The 19,272-nt window shown below is 42.1% G+C and overlaps 1 protein-coding gene across 1 annotated transcript in view; it reads right to left on the bottom strand.

Annotated features, from left to right (window-relative positions):
• LOXHD1 (lipoxygenase homology domains 1) overlaps positions 1-19,272 on the bottom strand; it is a 485,723-nt gene that overhangs the window by 331,285 nt on the left and 135,166 nt on the right. The window lies entirely within an intron of this gene.

Raw genomic sequence — 19,272 nt, 5'->3', positions numbered from 1 at the left:
GGGCCTTAACGCGCAGAATAGCGGGCGCTAATATGCCACGCGTGCTAGCCGCTACCGCCTCCTCTTGAGCAGGCGGTAGTTTTTCAGCTAGCGCGTGCTATAATGTAATTCACCGACTGTACAGTTTCACCTCACTGTAAACCGCCTAGAAGTCGCAAGATTGTTGGCGGTATATAAGAATAAAGTTATTATTATTATTATTATTATGCGTGCTAATCTGGTGCGTGCGCTAAAAACGCTGGCGCCCCTTCGTAAAAGGAGCCCCTAGTATTTAGTGCCGGATTTACCTATTAGCTAAATATGAGGGGGCCTCACAAAAGTTCAGAATTTTTTTTTGGGGGGCGGGGGCTCTGAAAATTTGATGTGGCGTATGAGGAGAGACTGGAAGCCCTGAATATGTATACACTAGAGGAAAAGAGAGACAGGGGAGATATAATTCAGACGTTCAAATACTTAAAGGGTATTAACGTAGAACAAAATCTTTTCCTGAGAAAGGAAAATGGTAAAACCAGAGGACATAATTTGAGGTTGAGGGGTGGTAGATTCAGGGGCAATGTTAGGAAATTCTACTTTACGGAGAGGGTGGTGGATGCCTAGAATGCGCTCCCGAGAGAGGTGGTGGAGAGTAAAACTGTGACTGAGTTCAAAGAAGCGTGGGATGAACACAGAGGATCTAGAATCAGAAAATAATATTAAATATTGAACTAAGGCCAGTTACTGGGCAGACTTGTACGGTCTGTGTCTGTGTATGGCCGTTTGGTGGAGGATGGGCAGGGGAGGGCTTCAATGGCTGGGAGGGTGTAGATGGGCTGGAGTAAGTCTTAACAGAGATTTCGGCAGTTGGAACCAAAGCACAGTACCGGGTAAAGCTTTGGATTCTTGCCCAGAAATAGCTAAGAAGAAAAAATTAAAAAAAAAAAAAAAATTTTAATTGAATCAGGTTGGGCAGACTGGATGGACCATCCGGGTCTTTATCTGCCGTCATCTACTATGTTACTATGTTACTATGGCTTTTTATCAAACTTAGCGTATACTGTGTAGCATATCATTTGCAGATACAAGTGTCAAGAAAAGCGTGGAATAAGTTGTAAATTTCATAGCTCCATGGCTTCTTGGTTGGGCTGAGAACTTTTCAGTGACCCCTTGTAGTTACTGTATAACCTACAACTGGCCATGTTGAATCAGTTGTTCGTTCTTTTGCAATGAAGTCCCAGTTGATACATCTCTTCCATCTTTACTTCTGTCGATTTTGTTCAATATTTTGTAGAGGTGTTCCGTCCGCTCCCTGATCAACCTACATTAAAAACACTACAGTAATCTAGTTGAGACAATACAAGCGATTGAACCAATAGCTGAAAGTGTTCTCTATCAAATCAGTGATAAATTTGTCCAATTTTTCTCAATGTCACAAATACTCTCCCAATTATAGCTCGTACCTGTGCTTCCCATGTCAGATACCTATCAAATATAATCCCCCAAATTCTCAATTCTGATTAGAGTTGCAGTGGTGTATTATGCAATACCAACTGATTTTCATCACTAGTGATTCTAGGCGGACTTAACAATAATTAATTTGGTTTTATCCTTGTTCATTTTCAGGCATGGATCCCGGTGCTAGGCGCTACTCTATAAAAAGTCCCCAACTTAGAGTACGATTTATAGAATAGTGCTTGGCACTTATTTTTTTCAGCACCGATTTTTTTGGGGGCGTCTTATTTACAGTAGAATTTTGTTCTTTATACCCGTGGAGGGGCATAATCAAAAGAAACATCTAAATCCGATTTAGATGTAGGGCACTAGTCGCCCAAAGTCAGCAACGGCAAAATGTCCATTCTTGAAAAGTATGTTCAAAATGTATTTTTTTTTTAATCGTCTACTTCTATGTTCAGCTGTTTGATTGTCCAGACCACTGGTACATCTATGTTTATACCACTTTCCCATTCAAAAATTTGTCCAAGTCCCAAACACCTAGAACAAGACCTTATGGATGTGGGAGGGCTAGCAAAGTGATGGACTGGCCATCCAGACGTGGCAACACAGCAATGGACACTGCTGTGAACTTTACAAAAAGGGTGCCACATAAACATCTCACCACACACCCCATATAAGTAATGTTGAGTCCCCCCCAAAACACCCCCAAAACCTACTATATCCATCTGTCTACAACCCCAATAGCCCTTATGACTGCAGGTGACACCTATATGGCAGTACAGTAGGGTTTTGGTGGGCTCACATTTTTCACCATAAATGCAGTGGTTAGTGTGGCTTATGGGCCTGGTTTCTCCTCCCACCCCCCAGACTAATTAAGCCACTTATGTGCAGCTCTACTAGGCTTTCCTATGCCATGTGCTGATGTTCCAGAGACAGGTATATACATTTTTATTCTGATTTTTATGGCAGTGTGAGGGGAGTATGTGGGAGTCTGTACTTTGTGTCTGCAGTGGTTATCTGATCAGTTTGGATTCTTTCTGGGCACTTAGACCTGCTTTTAGATCACCTAAGTCACAACGTATAAGCTCCGTCTAGGCAGCCTCGTAAAACTTTCGATTATCCCTGTAGTACAACTAAGTCTAGGATGGCCAAGGTCCTACCCAAATCCCGCTCTCACCCTCCTAAAACGCCCCTTTCAGCTCCGGACGCACAGCGGTATTCAGAGGCCTAAAATGTTTGTGGATACATCCAAAAATCTGTTTTGATTATCAGGACTTGGATGACCTGTTTTTTAGATCATCCAAGTGCCGATTTGGGTGGATTTGTAGACGTATTTCTGTTTCAATTATGAGCCCCATACGGTTCTTAGCATTTAGCATGGACTACTTCTGTTAATTTGTATTTAGCTTTAGTAAAAGGGCTCCTTAGTGTGGCAGAAACAGAGACAGCAGTAAATGCTAAAATAGTAATACTATCTCAGTAATTTGAAATAATTCAACTGTCAGATGAAATAATCAACATGCATTAAGACTCCCTTTTCTTTTTCCACTCAAATTTATATTTCATTACTGTATTAATACTTCAAGTCTTTGACATCTCCTAATTGATGTCTCCTGTTGCTAGAAATCTTGGTAAATTAGAGCACTGCTGTGCTGATCTTTCTCAAAAGCCCCTGCAGATTTATAAAGAATAAATGTAATAAAATCAATTTAAATGTATATCACAATATAGTTGTCAGCAAGAAAGAAGCTCTGGATTTTCCATTATGCCTCCCTCTCAATTTGCTTAAGGTTACCAGCTGACTTCAGATTTTCAGGAGTGGGTGATCCACTCCTGGATTTGCCTCAGTGCATGCAGAGACTTGTAGTTCCGACATTCTTACTGCATTTCATAAGAAAGGCAAAATTTCAGCAGGTCAGCCTTTCTTTTTAAACATCAGCCATTGTGGGCTTTCTATAGCAATAAGTGGGAGGTAGGACCAGTGCCGGGCAGACTTTTATAGTCTGTCACCTAAAATTGGCAGAGAGAGATGGATATTATGCATGTGTATATCATATTGCATTCAAATCATATGCTATGATTGCAGATACTGCATATCTCTATGGGGGAAGATATATTAGTGAATAATTGATGCTAGTTAGTGGGGGAAGGGAAAAACTTCTTAGGGCTGAAAGCAATGGTATTGGGAGGGGAAAACATTTTTAGGATTGAAAGCAATGGTATCGGGAAGGGAAGACATTTTTAGGATTGAAAGCAATGGTATCGGGAAGGGAAGACATTTTTAGGATTGAAAACAATGGTATTGGGAGGGAAAGACATTCTTAAGTTTGAAAATTTTTAGGGTTGAAAGCAATGGTATCGGGAGGGATAGACATTCTTTGGGTTGAAAGCAATGGTATCGGGAGGGGAAGACATTTTTAGGACTGAAAGCAATAGTATTGGGAGAGGAAGACATTCTTAGGCTTGAAAACAGTGATATCGGGAAAGAAAGACATTTTTAGGGCTGAAAGCAATTGGATCGAGATGGGAAGACATTCTTACGGTTGATATCAGTGGTATCATGGTATTATATTCCAAGCAGGCATCATATAACATATGCCTGCTTGATTGATTCTCTTGGATTCATCCCTCGCCATCTCTTCTCCACACTTAACTCGGTCGAGGCGCGGATTAAGTTTAAGTTTGGATGTATTTGTTTCAAGGTATTGGCAGGTCTCATCCCAGAATATCTCATAGAATCTTTTATCATCACCAGCTCCAAACATTCTAGGAAATCTCATGCGTTATTCTCTTTTCCATCTGTTAAGGGTTGTAAATTCAAAAAATTCCAGGAGCGTCTGTTGTCTTTTCCAAGTGGATTTATGGGCTAAGGATCTGAATTACTTATTTAAACTAAACTAAACTAAAACTTAGTTTTATAGACCAGGTCATCAACCAAATGGAGCTCAACTCGGTTTACAGTAAGTGGTAACATAATACTTTAAGAGAACAGAGAACAGAAAATCTAAATTAACAAAAGGGGCTAGTTTTCAAAATGTTTAGCAAACAGGAAAGTCTTCAGAGCTTTCCGTAAGTGAAAGAAGGATCCCAAACTTCTTAGTACAAGTGGTAAGTTATTCCATAGCTCAGTCAACTTGAAAACGAAAGAGTAACTGAATCTCCCGGTATATCTATTATTTCCCCTAAGGGAAGGGAATAAAAGTTATAATTTTTGAGAACTTCTTGCAAGATGAGATCTATGGACTTTCCAATCTAAAGGAACCAAAGTAGTGAAAATGCCAAATAGGATCTTGAAAGCAATGCAGATGCATTTAACATGAATTCTGAGAGGCACAGGAAGCCAATGTAATTCCTTAAGCAAAGGAGTTACATGGTCAAATTTAATTTTACCAAAGATAAGCATAGCAGCAGTATTTTGTATCATCTGAAGTCTCTGCAGCCTGATCTTTGAAAGGCCCAGATATATTGAATTGCAATAATCCAGCCTTGACAGGATGATTGATTGAACCAAGACAGAGAAGTGGTGCTGATGAAAAAGTGCTCTTACTCTTCTCAAAGTGTGAAGGCTGAAAAAGCACTTTTTTACGAGTGTTTAATTTATCCTTAAAAGTAAGTGAGGAATCAATGATGATACCCAATATTAACGAGGAGAACTCAATTTTCAGAGATTCTCCTGACTCTAAAATCACAGCAGGGGGAAGAGAATCTAATTTTGGGCCTAGCCATAACATTTTTGGCAGCATTTAATTTCATCTTTACCATCATCGCCCCTGCCCGAAGTTTAAAATTACAATGGTTATTATTGGGTGTCTGGTTAACAAGATCTGGATCAACCTCAAGTAGTATAAAGATGTCGTCAGCATATGTTAATAAGGTTTCTTGAATACTCAAATCGTAATATTTCAGTGTACTGTACTCATGTAGATGTTAAATAAAATTGGGGATAGTAGAGAGCCCTGAGGAACACCAGCAGTTTCAATGTGCTTTAAAAACGCATATTTTTAGTGAATCTTTTGGAAATTAGATATCTTGGTGCTGTATTCATCTATATTCTCTATATTTTGTGAACTGCATTGAACTTAGCAGTATTTGCGGTATAGAAATGAGTTTTTATATTTATGCCTCATCAGGAGGGGAAAATCTCAGGGAAGGACAACCAGCCAGACCCACACCAAGCATTTTGTGAAGTCCAGATTGGGAAGTCACTTCACAGGGGAGTGTAGCATGGTGTAAAAGCATACAAGGGGTAGCAAGTAGTGGCAGAAATGGAATAACACCGCCGATAAGGCAAAGATAAGTATCTTGGCTTTATTTGAGGGTTTGGGGCAGTACGGGACGTATTGAGTGCTGTGATGGTCCCATGAGCCACTGTTGCTTGAACCCATTGAGCACGTAGGTAGTTGGTCTGAGCACTTCACATAAAAATTTCACTTCTATTTGTATATTTGATGATTATGTTTTGTAATGCACACTCTGATAAATTGTTAGAGGAGTATATTTTTTTACATGGAGGGTTTTGTATTTTGGCCTATTTCATAATTTGTGGCACACATTTTTTATTCCAATAGCAAAGTAAGACCTTGTGCAGTTTAATGTATTATGATCCAAAAATTATGTAGGTATAAAACAGGTTGATAGTTCAGGGAATTTAATTCCACTAGTGCAAATCCTGTTCTCAAAAAAAGATTGCTTCCCACTAATGTAATTGGACTGCATCCGGATTGTGTGCCAGTATATAATGTTACTAATATTGTTATGATAAATACTTATCTTTCCGAGGGCTGTGCTGGATCAGGCCCACGTGTCTTTCATCCACACTGCTGTTCTTGTGGCAAGTCTGCTCAGCCAAAGCCGACGATGGCCAGCCAGTATTTCGCTAAGCTGCGTCAGGGCTTCTCTGTGCTCACAATTATATTAGCGGGAAGCGATTTTATGGTCACTACCGACACAGCTGTTCTTTAGGAGTTTAGAGTAGGGCTCCTAGCGCATGTGGATGGAAATTTATTGAAATATTTGAATATTTGAAAAGTATTTATTATTGAAAAAATATTTATTACAGAAGATAGGAATACTTGGAGGAGGGTTTTTTTTATGCCAATGAGGTAATTTCAAGTTTTATTAAAATTTGATGTGTACGCAATGTCAAATATTTCAAAGCATATTACAGATTAAAATAGGGGAAAGACTTTACAACAATTTATTACCAAATAATATATACGTACAAAATTCATTACAGATACATAAGGAAAGGGGGGTGAACTACAATCATTAAAATAGAAAGAGAACATATACGGGTAACACATTAGGAGTGCAAGGAGAGAAAAAAGGTAGATTAAATATAAAAAAAAAATGATAATAATAATAAATAAATAAATAAACAAAAGAGAGAGAAAGGAAAAGAAGAATAAAAGAAAGATTAAGTCCTATAAGTAAGGACTGATTAAAATTAGTTGAGTGGAGTATAAGATATAAAGTTTTACACATAAACTGATTGTCTTATCTTGGAGGAGTGTGTAGCGCAGTGGATGGAGCTACGGCCTCAGCACCCTGGGGTTGTGGGTTCAAATCCCGCGCTGCTCCTTGTGACCCTTAAGAGCCCGCCGGTACAGATAGGGAAAATGCTTGAGTACTTGATTGTAGAACCGCTTAGATAACCTTGATAGGCAGTATATAAAAGCCTAGTAAAGGAAACTTTTTTAAAAGCCTTTAAATTTTTCTAACGAGGATTCCCCACATAGATAATTTTGTAAGTTATTCTAGAGCTGAGGAGCTATGACTGAAAAAAATAGTAAATCTCCTAGTGCCTATTACTTTTAGGGAGGGGATCGTCAAAAGATGCTGATCTGTTGATCTGAGTGTCCTAACTGGAGTATATGGTATAAGAAGACGGTCATAACATACCGTATTTGCCGGCGTATAAGACGACTTTTCAGTACCTTAAAATCCTCCCCAAAGTCGGGGGTCGTCTTATACGCCGGGTACTGTTTACATGCCCTTACTTTACATGCCCTAACATCTCCTTCCTTACCTCCTTACGGTGCTTACGGTACTAGTAAACCTGCCGGGACATCAGTGGGGCCATGGCGGGACATCAGTGTGACAAGGGTGCCAGCTCCTTCATCCTGCGCAGCGGGAAGCAGCGGCGCTCTGGCCCCACCCCTTTTCTCTTGACTACGTCTCTCGCACATGCGGCCGTGTGTGGAGTCTAGCCCTTAAGGAAGTTGCGGGGGCGAACAGGAGGCTTTTGAAGGCTTTTAAAGGGAAACTGTCATGCCAGCAAACTTGCTAGGGACTTGCCCGGCACTTGCTCTCTCCCTCTATGTGTTATCTTCCTTCTATCATTGGCAGTTTCAGTTTGGTTAACAGTTTAGAAAACAAATAGCATGGCAGCTCCCATGGGTTTATTGTTCTATTCAGCTTTAGTGAATTAATTAAAATTGTTGAAATAAATTCTGATGTTCTTTTAAGTTTTATTTGTTGTGCAGAAGGTGTGCGGAAGAAGGGGTAGTCTTATATGGCGAGTATATAACAAACTCTATATTTTAACTGTAAAAGTTGGGGGGTCGTCTTATACGCCCAGTCGTCTTATACGCCGGCAAATACGGTAACTTTATTCTTCTATACCTCCATAACCGACTGATTTCTAGGCAGTTTATACCAAAGAAGACTGGACAATCAGTAAAATACAAGATGATAGGAAGATACAAAATATTTCTTATAAGTACAAATATTCTTTAAGAAAATACTGTATAAACTTTTAGGGCTCCTTTTACGAAGCCACGTGAGCGGTTTAACGCGCGTAATAGCGTGCGCTAATTTGCCGGCCGCACTAGCCTCCTCTTGAGCAGGCGATAGTTTTTCAGCTAGCGCAGGGGTTAGCGCGCGCTAAAAAATAACGTGCGATAAAGCCGCTAACGTGGCTTCGTAAAAGGAGCCCTTAGTTAGAATAAGAGTTCTTAATAACACAATTGCTTTAAGAAACAAATTTTTCAAATAATGTTGTCTTGATCAATTTCCAAAAAATACTGTAGGACGACATAGTTTGACAAATGCACTTACCCAACCAAGACTACTGTTTACCTGCTTGGAATGAAAATGTCCTGTCCAAAAAAGTCTTGTATTTACAACCATAAATTTTTGGGTAAGCAAGTAACTGTTGACTTCTGGTGCCTTTGATAGTCGGATTTTAAAGGTAACTCTAATAGTAGCCTGAATACAATTCAAATTTTACTGTCTACTATTTAAAGCAATCAATGGAGACAGCCCAGCCTACTTGAACAACCGCCTTATCCAAACTGACACAACCAGGCAAAGGAGAACCCAGACACCATTCACGCACCCCCCAATCAGAGGCGTCAAACCCCAAAAAATGTATGATGGCTTACTGGCCACGCAGGCAGTGAAACTTGACCACCAATTATCCAATCTACTGATGACGACACTAGACTACAAAACCTTCAGAAAATAAATTAAAACCCTGCTATTCAAGAAATCCATCAAGACAAATTAACCCCATAGGAAGTATCTCAATCCCCCAAAGTAACCCGCTCAACTATGTAATCTCTTCTGGAATTGTCCAGATAGCCTAATGTAATCCGCATTGAACCGCAAGGTAATGGCGGAATAAAAGTCACCAATGTAATGTAATGCTTATAAAATTAGCAGCAGGCATGAGTCTGAGGCTTTTTCTCCCCCTTTACAAGATTCCTGAAGCATAGTAGTGGCTTTTTGAGTTTTAAGTCCACAGTGTGGTGTTGAGCTTTAGGAAGAGGTTTAAAATTATGCTATTGTAAAGGAGTACAAAGTGAAATCTCTTTTTTTGAGAACAGGATTTGCACTAAGGGTATTTGAGTTTTTTTATTATTACAGTCCCTTTGTGTTTGTGAGTGTGGAGTGAATATAATTCTACTAGCCCTGCTCCCATTGAGAAACTGATTCAGCCAATACATTTATTAATGCAGGTAGAGTCCCAAATTGGATAAGAGGTTTCAGAACTGTGGTCTATATGCCTTCAGAGGGGGAGGCGTCTGGGATGGTGGAACGCTCACTCTCTGAAGCAGAACCACCTTGATTCTGTTGGAACTGAACTTCCCAACCGTCTAGGGGGCCTCGGCAGCATTATAATAGGATTCTAATCTCATATTTCTACTGTGGCAGACAGAGATTATCTTCTTCAGCATCAAGTATGTGGGCCTGGCCTGAAGGCCTAGCAGCAGGTCTATTCATTTATTGCTATGTAGGAGATCCAAATTCAGTTCCCAGCCCTAGCAGTTCATCTTGGGACAGTGTAAGCAGCATTTCCACCCCTACTGGCTGACTGATGGGGTCCCAGGTACCCAGTTCCAAAGAGAACCTCCATCTGGACTATTTATTTCACATGTTTATATGCTGCCTAACAGTTATCTAAGCCAGTGGTTCCCAACCCTATCCTGGAGGACCACCAGCCAGTGGGGTTTTCGGGATAGCCCTAATGAATATGCATGAGAGAGATTTGCATATAATGGAGGTGACAGGCATGCAAATCTACCTCATGCATATTCATTTGGATTAGCCTGAAATCCTGATTGATCCAGGACAGGGTTGGGAACCACTGATCTAAGCAGTTTACAATTAGGTACACAAGCATGTTCCCTATCTGTCTTGGTGGGCTCACAATCTATCTAACATACCTGGAGCAATGGAGAATTGAGTGACTTGCCCAGGATCACAAGGAGCAGTGTGGGATTCAAACCCACAACCTCAGGGTGCTGAGGCTGTAGCTCTAACCACTGGGCCACTCCTTTCTCCCGCGAGAACTGACGGCAGCCATTCAGGGAGTGGCATGGGCCCAGGCTGGAGCAAGAAAAGCTCATTCATGCCTTGTGCACCGCTGGCCCCGAGATGATGATGAGGCAGTCGTCCAGCGAGGGAGGGGCAGGAGCGCAGAAAGCTCACTCCTGCCGATACCCCGCTGGACCACCAGACTTTAAAGGTGCTGGGGGGGGGGGGGGGTTGGGACTGCCTAGGGGCTGGGACTGCCTACCACATAGACCTGCCCTGTACCCTGTCCTAGCCTACCACTAGACCACCAGAGGGGGGTACAGGGTACAGGGTAGGGAGGGGGGGAGCAGAGCCTGGAAAGGAGTGAGGGGGCTGGATGCAGAGCCTGCTATATATTAATATACAATTTGGTTCAGAATGTTTTTTATCTTGCTTTCCTCCTCTAAATCTAGGGTGCGTTTTATGGTGCGAAAAATATAGTACTTTTAGAGTGGAAAAAACACATGGAAAAAAAAGACACAAAAATGTTCTTGCTACTCATCCTGACAACCACACATGTTGACTAATCATCTTTTTGCCACTAGATGGCCCTCTGCTAAATTGAGCTAACTACAGGGATCTGTTACATCAGGCAGATCCTCAAAAGGGGCGTTTTTCAATATTTATTTATTTATTTAGATTTTTATCCCGTCCTCCCAGTAGCTCAGAACGGTCTACAATAAAGACTGCGTTCCTTGGGGAAGAGCCCTTTGTCAGTAGAACTCAAAGTCTCTTATGTAGCTGTAACACACGTGACTGAAGAATTTGTTTTTTAAAATAAGTGTAGTGCATCCTGTTGCACTGTATTATTTTTCAAGCGCTGCGCCCATGTTCTTAAATTTACCCACAGGGGAAAGGAAGTGACGTCACCAAGTGTAATGGTGCATTGAGTTGGTGCTTTCCTCTACTTTTTTTGCATTATTGAGCGTGGGACCGTTTAGCACTCATGGCAGGTAAAAAAGGGTGTGCGGATCTGAAGTTGTTTGCCTATCAACCAGCAGAGACGTCTGAGGCTCGGCTGCCATCTGAACAATAGGGGCGCATGGATAACGACATATTGGGACTGCGGCCTCCTTCGCCTGAACCTGACTCCTGCCCGGCCACGTGTAGCGAAATGTGCACTTGGATGGAAGACCTAAAAAAAAAAAAAAATTTACCCGCAAGACACAATGAAACAATATTCCAACATGTGAGCACTGGGAACATTTACAAAAACCTCCTAATACCATAAGCATAAGTTTTACATTCAGTGCAAATAGGGAAAGGGAAGGGAATGGGGACTTGTACAGCAGACCCTCAATATTCGCGGGGGTTAGGGGCAGAGCCGGCCAACGAATATTGAAATATTGCGGATGACTTTAAGGGCCAGCTTTGACCCACCCCGCCTTCCTCCTGCATCCCGGACCTTCCCCAGACCTTACCTGGTGGTCTAGCAGCGACATGGAGCAGGATCAATCATCCTACACTCCTGCCCAGAGCAGAGCCGTCATCAAAATGACTGCCGTGAGTTCCCGTTGTAATCTCGAGACTACAATGGGAACTCATGGTAGCCATTTTGATGACGGCTCTGCACGGAGCAAGAGTGTAGGACGATCGATCCTGCCCCGTGTCGCTGCTAGACCACCAGGTAAAGTCTGGGGAAGGTCCAGGATGCAGCATTTCTTTAAAAAAAAATTGTGAATAACCGAATTCACGGGTACTGAAATCACGGATTTGGAGGGGGTACTGTGTTCTGCCTTTCTGTGGCTTTGGCATTCAAAGCGGTGGGCACTGGAGGATTAAGTGACTTGTCCAGGGTCATGAGGAACAGCACTGAGATTTGATCTCGCAACCTCTGAGTACAGAGTCAGCGGCACTACCAGTAAGCCACACTTTCCCTCAGTCACACATGTAACATTTAATAATTAACAGCTAATTGGAATTAACTACCAATTATTGGTTATATTTGGTGTTAATTCACAGTAATTGGCATGCAACATCCATTAGTTGGTATTCTATAAATTGTGCATACAAAATCTATCACATGTGACTGCAAAGGGAGTGTAGACCTAGGAGGGGAATGTCTAGCATTTGTGCATGCAGCTTACAGAATATTGGTTATGTGCCTAACTGCCTACAATTAGGCACAAGTATTTATACCAGTCGTTGAGCTAGCACCTAAAGATCAATGCATAAATGTGGACATATGCTAGTATTCTATAAGGGTACCTGTGCATTCAGTTGCCAGCAGTGGCACAGTAAAGAGGGGTGAGGGAGGACGAGGGGGTGCGGTCCTCTCTGGGCGCCATGATGGTGGGGGTACCAGCACTCCTCCTCCTCTCTGCCCCTGCCTCTTCCATTCCTCCCCTCCGTACGTGCACTCTTTCCCTTCCCCCCATACCTCTAGTTGAAGTTGTTGTTCATAGTGGGTCAACATCGTGCTCTTTCGCGACCCCGTCAGCTCTCCCATTGACATCACTTCCGGGTGCCGCGTATAGGAAGTGACGTCAGAGGGTGAGCCGAAGGGGTCGCGATGAGCACGTTGTTGAGAAACCGCGAGCAACAATTTCAACAAGAGGTACAGTGGGAGGGAAGGGGGGCACGTGGCAGGCGAGATCGGGGAAGGGGGTGAACTCTTATTGGGATGAATGATCTGGCGAAACTTGAAAAATGGTCTGAAATGTGGCAGCTAAAATTTAATGCTAAGAAATGCAAGGTCATGCATTTGGGCTGCAAAAACCCGAGGGACGGTACAATTTAGGGGGTGAAGAACTTAGAATATTGTGTACAATTCTGGAGGCCGCACCTTCAAAAAGATATAAAGAGGATATAAAGATATAAAGAGGATGGAGTCGGTCCAGAGGAAGGCTACTAAAATGGTGTGTGGTCTTCGTGATAAGGCTTATGGGGACAGACTTAAAGATCTCAATCTGTAAACTTTGGAGGAAAGGCGGGAGAGGGGAGATATGATAGAGATGTTTAAATACCTAAGTAATGTAAATGTGCATGAGTCAAATTTCTTTCATTTGAAAGGACACTCTGCAGTGAGAGGGCATAGGATGAAGTTAAGAGGTGATAGGCTCCGGAGTAATCTAAGGAAATACTTTTTTACAGAAAGGGTGGTAGATGCATAGAACAGTCTCCCGGAAAAGGTGGTGGAGACAGAGACTGCGTCTGAATTCAAGAGGGCCTGGGATAGGAACATGGGATCTCTTAGAGGAAGAGATAATGGTTATTGTGGATGGGCAGACTGGATGGGCCATTTGGCCTTTATCTGTCATCATGTTTCTATAACCATAAAGCTCTATGACATCACAATGCAGGTGTAAAGAGCCTTAGCCTATAGGAAGCGGAACTGCAAATGTTAAGAGCCTTAGCCAATAGGGAGAGGAAGAGATAATGGTTACTGTGGATGGGCAGACTAGATGGGCCATTTGGCCTTTATCTGCCATCATGTTTCTATGTTTCTATAACCATAAAGTTCTATGACATCACAATGCAGGTGTAAAGAGCTTTAGCTTATAGGAAGAGGAGATGCAAATGTTAGGAGCCTTAGTCAATAGGGAAAACTGGATGGGCCATTTGGTCTTTATCTGCCATTATGTTTCTATGTTTCTATAACCATAAAGTTCTATGACATCACAATGCAGGTGTAAAGAGCTTTAGCTTATAGGAAGAGGAGATGCAAATGTTAGGAGCCTTAGCCAATAGGGAAAACTGGATGGGCCATTTGGTCTTTATCTGCCATCATGTTTCTATGTTTCCATAATGTTCCTTTATTGCAGAAAAATGTCCAAATCATAAGCCCGCCCTGGTCCCGCCCAAACCATGCCTCCAATATGTCCCATTGAGATATAGATGCACTGCAGATAACCAACATAGAAAACTATCTACAAAATGGGTTTCAAATATAGTGATTTGGAAAATTTGGCAAGAAAAACATCCATCTGGCCCTTTATGTCACTTTTTGCACATTTTTTGTTTTTGAAAATGAGCCCCAGTGACAACTAATGAACATATTTTTGGTTGAAATCTTAAAGAGTGATGCCAGTGCTTGGAATGCTCATTCTTCGCCTCTCTCCCAGGGGCTGGGTAAAACATTACCCTCAAGGAAAGGTACATGGATTCTCTAAGAGAAAGAATGACACCCTGGATCCAAGCACACATCTCTGCTGTCATCAGATTTAGTATTAATACACCAGAGCAAATTACACTTCACCGGAAAAAAAGGTATCATGAATTGTACAGCGGCAAAGTCTGGTGACAGGTGCAAGATACGGCCACAGTTTTTTGGGGGCCTAGCATGACTCTGTAGCATTGTCAGAGAGTAACATCCGCCGTTATACGAGACATTTCTAAACCCATTGTGGGTGATCTTTAACAGGTCTGCCGAGTTAACGGCCAAGACACAAGCTGGCTAGCTGTAACAGCAGTTCTTGGCCCCGAAATTAATTTTGGCTGCCAACATGACAAGGTTGCATGAAAATGTTATTGCCGACATCCAGCACATCTGAAGCAGTTTGGAAAGTCTAAATTAATGTTTTGCTCTCTAACATCAATTAGGGAGCCTCATAGCAGTAACAAAATACATCACTGTCATGCAGGACTTTTTCATCACAGAAAAAAAAAATGAAAATGGTCTTTTATTATGTGCTTTACTGGTTTGATTCTTTTTTTTTTTTTTTTTTGCTATCTGGAGGGAAAATATCTACAGTAGCTCTGAATTGGAACAGTTTCAAACACAAATGGTTGAGACACATTTGACCAGGAGAGAACATTTCCGGCATACCTAAAAAGAACTTGGAAGAGGAAGCATATCTATAAGGTCTCTGGTAATGCCTTCCACTCCTCCCCAAAATAATAATTCACCCAATACATGTTCACTTCAGTCTCACTGAGCATCAGCCACTCTAAGATTTCTTCACTTAGGGGTCCTTATACTAATTTTTTTTTTTCACTCTTAGAATAGTTAAGTTCTGGAACATGTTGCCAGAGGATGTGGTAAGAGTGGATAGCGTAGCTGGTTTTAACAAAGGTTTGGACAAATTCCTGGAGGAAAAGTCCATAATCTGAAATTGAGAAAGACATGGGGGAAGCCACTGTTTGCCCTATAGCGGTAGCATGGAATATTGCTACACCTTGGGTTTTGGCCAGGTACTGGTGACCTGGATTAGCCACCATGGGAACGGGCTACTGTGCTTGATTGTCCATTGGTTTGACCCAGTGAGGCTATTCTTACGTTATGTTCTTATGTTACCAGATTTTGCATCAGTAAAATCCAGACCCCTAGACCCGCCCCCCAGGCCCACCAATTTCTACACATCCCCGTCCCTTTATGCCCCAGCTTCACCCCCCAGCCCCAGTGATGAGATGACATCAAGTGCATGCATGCGTGTGATGTCACCACGTTGCATCCACGCAAGTGCGGATGCCCCTACCCGACGCGATTTCTTTTCAAAACCTGGACAAAGTGCTGGGTTTTGAAAAGACATACGGACCCCCGGACATGTCCTCAAAAGGAGCCTCAGAACCCTGAGGTTGTGGATTCAAACCTACACTGCTCCTTGTGAACCCTGGGCAAGTCATTTATTGCCCCAGGTACATTAGATAGATTGTGAGTCTACCAGGACAGACAGGGAGATGTTTGAGTAGCTCAATAAATGCATACAAACTGCTCTGAGCTCCCTTGGGAGAACAGTATAGAACATTGAATGAATAAATAAAATGTGCTCAGGCATCCTGAGGTAAGTTCCTAACTGTGCAGCCAAACCACATGCTAAATAATATTTTAAAATTTTCCTTGGAGGGGGCATATCCGGGGGTGGGGGTGGAGAGTAGGCATTTCTACAAAGATCTACTGATAAGCACTGTACAGAATGTCCCCATCCCCGTGGATAACTGCAAAAATCATCCTATGTCATTCTTTAGTGTCTCTCTCAACCTCAGTCCTTTAGGATAATGAAGCCATTAGAGGAATGAGGCATTATGACATCATAATATCTGCTCTGGATACCAGAGACGGTCATTCTTTAGTGTCTATCTAAACCTCAGTCCTTCTATACAAGGCTTGAGGGTCAGTGGTTGAGCCCATTCATACTCTGATTCTTATGTGAGCCAAGTATAGGATAATGAAGCATGTCTCAATCTGTCCTCCTTACTTTCATTGCTTTCAATAGAAGTAAAACCCAGATGTCTCAATCTGTCCTCTTTTTTTCTGGAGCCATATGATAACCCTATGTAAGACTTGAGGAAATTAGAGAAACATGGGATAGGAGGTAAAGTTCTATTATAGATTAAAAACTGGTTAAAAGACAGAAAACAGAGAGTAGGTTTAAATGGTCAATATTCTCAATGAAGAAGGGTAAATAGTGGAGTTCCCCAGGGGTCTGTGCTGGGAACGCTGCTTTTAACATATTTATCAATGATCTAGACATGGGAATAACTAGTGAGATAATTAAATTTGCTGATGACACAAAATCGTTTAAAGTTATTAAATTGCAAGAAGGTTGTAAAAAAAATTGTGAGGGCCTTGCAAGACTGGGAGACTGAGCATCAAAATGACAGATGACCTTTAACGTGAGCAAGTGCAAAGTGATGCGTGTGGGAAAGAGGAACTAAACTATAACTATGTGATGCAGGGTTCCATGTTAGAAGTCACTGTTCATGAAAAAGATCTATCGGTAGGTGTAATCATTGAGAATACACTGAAACCCTCAGCTCAATGTGTGGCAGCAGCAAAGAAAACAAATAGAATGTTAGGAATTATCAGGAAAGGAATGAAAACATAGATTGGAATGTTATAATGCCCTTGTATCGCTCCAAGGTGCAGCCTGTGACAGGGACCCTGCCAACCCTGAGCCTGAACCTCAGGAATATGAGTCTTGTCCTACCGGCAGCTTAGCAAGGGAAGGTTTAGAACCCCTCAGAGAAAGACAGAACCTATTTAGAAGTGCTGGATGGAAAACTGCCCCTTTAAAGGCTGCAAAAGCTGAGTCCCAGTTTAAGTGTGCAGGTCCCTTTAAATCTTCTTCTGTCCCAGCCAGAGGGAGGGGGGAGGAGCCCAGAACTTTAGGAAGCAGCCCTGCTTGCTAGGGAGGAACCAGCCCAGGATGCCAAAAGTGGAATTGCTAAAAAAAATTGCTTGAGAGAAAGCAGGAGCCGGTAGAAGTTGCTGATATTGAAATGCAGGACTTGGATTCAGAGAAGGCTGTCTGTGACTCACAAGGGGAAAGTATGGACTGGCAGCTGGCATTTGAACTGCCGGATAATGCTGAGGAAAGTATGGACTTTTGAACAGTGTCACAAAATGGAGGACTGTGAGTAACTTTTTTTTTTTTGTGAAAGGACTGAAGCTGATATGATTTTTCATGTTGCTTTACTGTGGGAAAGGATTGTTTAAAGCTAATTAACTGATAAGGATAAAGCCCAGGGAAGGAACTTTTGTGCTCCCTGTGAACTTTTTGCTAAATGGTTTTTTTCTCTGAAGAAAACTTTGCTCTGTTTAAAAGTTACCAGTAAGGACTTTGTAGGGATGGACAATGACATAGCCCAAAAGAACCTGCCTTGCTAAAGTCAGAGCTGGAAAAGACAGAGAATCTTTTTTTTGTGTGTGAAACGTTTTTTTTTTTTCTCTCTTTGGTTTAAACCTGTCGGCCATAACAGAGGCAATTGGACTGAGAAGTGTGAGCTCTGCTCAGGTGGTTGAGAACTGTAGTTTTGCTAAAGCAGAGAGGGACTCTGTGAATTTCTTTTGGAAAGTGTTTTGCTGGCCTTTGTTTTCTTGTTGGCCTTTATGTGTGAAAATCCTGAAAACCTGATATCCTGACAAAGAGAAATTGTTAGTGTTTTTTGTTGGGTTTTTTTAATGCTAATAAACCAGTCTTATTTTCCTTCCCAAGTGTTCTGGTATGCCTAGGGAGATACCGGGGGAAGGGAAATTGGGAATAAGACCACATAACCATCTTGACTTTTGTGATTGTGGGACTGAGCACGGGTCTCCGCTCGGCCAGCCGCAGGTCCCTGTCACAAGCCACACCTCAAATACTATGCAATTTTGGTCACCGCATCTGAAAAAAGATATTGGGGTCCTTTTATCAAGCTGCGGTAAGGGTTTAACGTGCGTAATACTACGCTAGCCGTTAATGCCTGCATTGAGCAGGCGTTAGTTTTTTAGCCGGCCGCGGGGGTTAACGCATAATGAAATGTCTGCGCTAACCCCGCTAGCGCGGCTTGATAAAAGGTCCCCCAAATTTAGGCATGAGGATTTGCACTACATTGCAACATGTTTCAGTTGGAATAAATGGCCAGAGTGGAGTAGCAGCCGAATAGTTAATACAGTGGGTTTTGATCCTGACTAGCTGAGTTTGATTCCCTCTGTAGCTCCTTGGGACCTTGGGCAAGTCATATAATCCTCCATTGCCCCAGGTACAAAATCTAGATTGTGAGCCCGCTGGGGACAGAGAAAGTTTCTGCATATAAGAACATAAGAACTTTGCAATACTAGGAGTGGCCAACCCAGGTCCCAAGTACCAGGCAGAAACCCAAAGAGTAGCAACATTCCAAAGCTGAGATTGTGATGTCATAATGCCTCATTCTACCAATGCCTAAGAGCCAGCCTCATCAGTCATGTTATAATGGCTTGATTATCCTATACTGGACTCATATAAGAACATAAAAGCTGTCATACTGGGACAGACCAAAGGTCCATCAAGCCCAGCATCCTGTTGCCAACATTGGTCAACCCAGGACCCAAGTACCTAGCTAGATCCCAAGTAGGAAAACAGATTTTATGCTGCTTATCCTAGGAATAAGCAGTGGATTTCCCCAAACCATCTCAATAATGGCCTATGGACTTCTCTTTTAGGAAATTATCCAACCCTTTTTTAAACCCCGCTAAGCTAACTGATTTCATCACATTCTCTGGCAATGAATTCCAGAGTTGAATTACACGTTTTTGGGAAGAAATATTTTCTCCAGTTTGTTTTAAATTTACTAGTAGCTTCACCACATGCCCCTTTGTCCTAGTATTTTTGGAAAGAGTAAACAAGTAATTCACATCTACCC

Source organism: Geotrypetes seraphini, chromosome 1 (assembly GCF_902459505.1).
Source record: "Geotrypetes seraphini chromosome 1, aGeoSer1.1, whole genome shotgun sequence".
In the NCBI taxonomy this organism is placed as follows: domain Eukaryota; kingdom Metazoa; phylum Chordata; class Amphibia; order Gymnophiona; family Dermophiidae; genus Geotrypetes; species Geotrypetes seraphini.
This window is presented reverse-complemented; position numbering and strand designations above follow the sequence as displayed.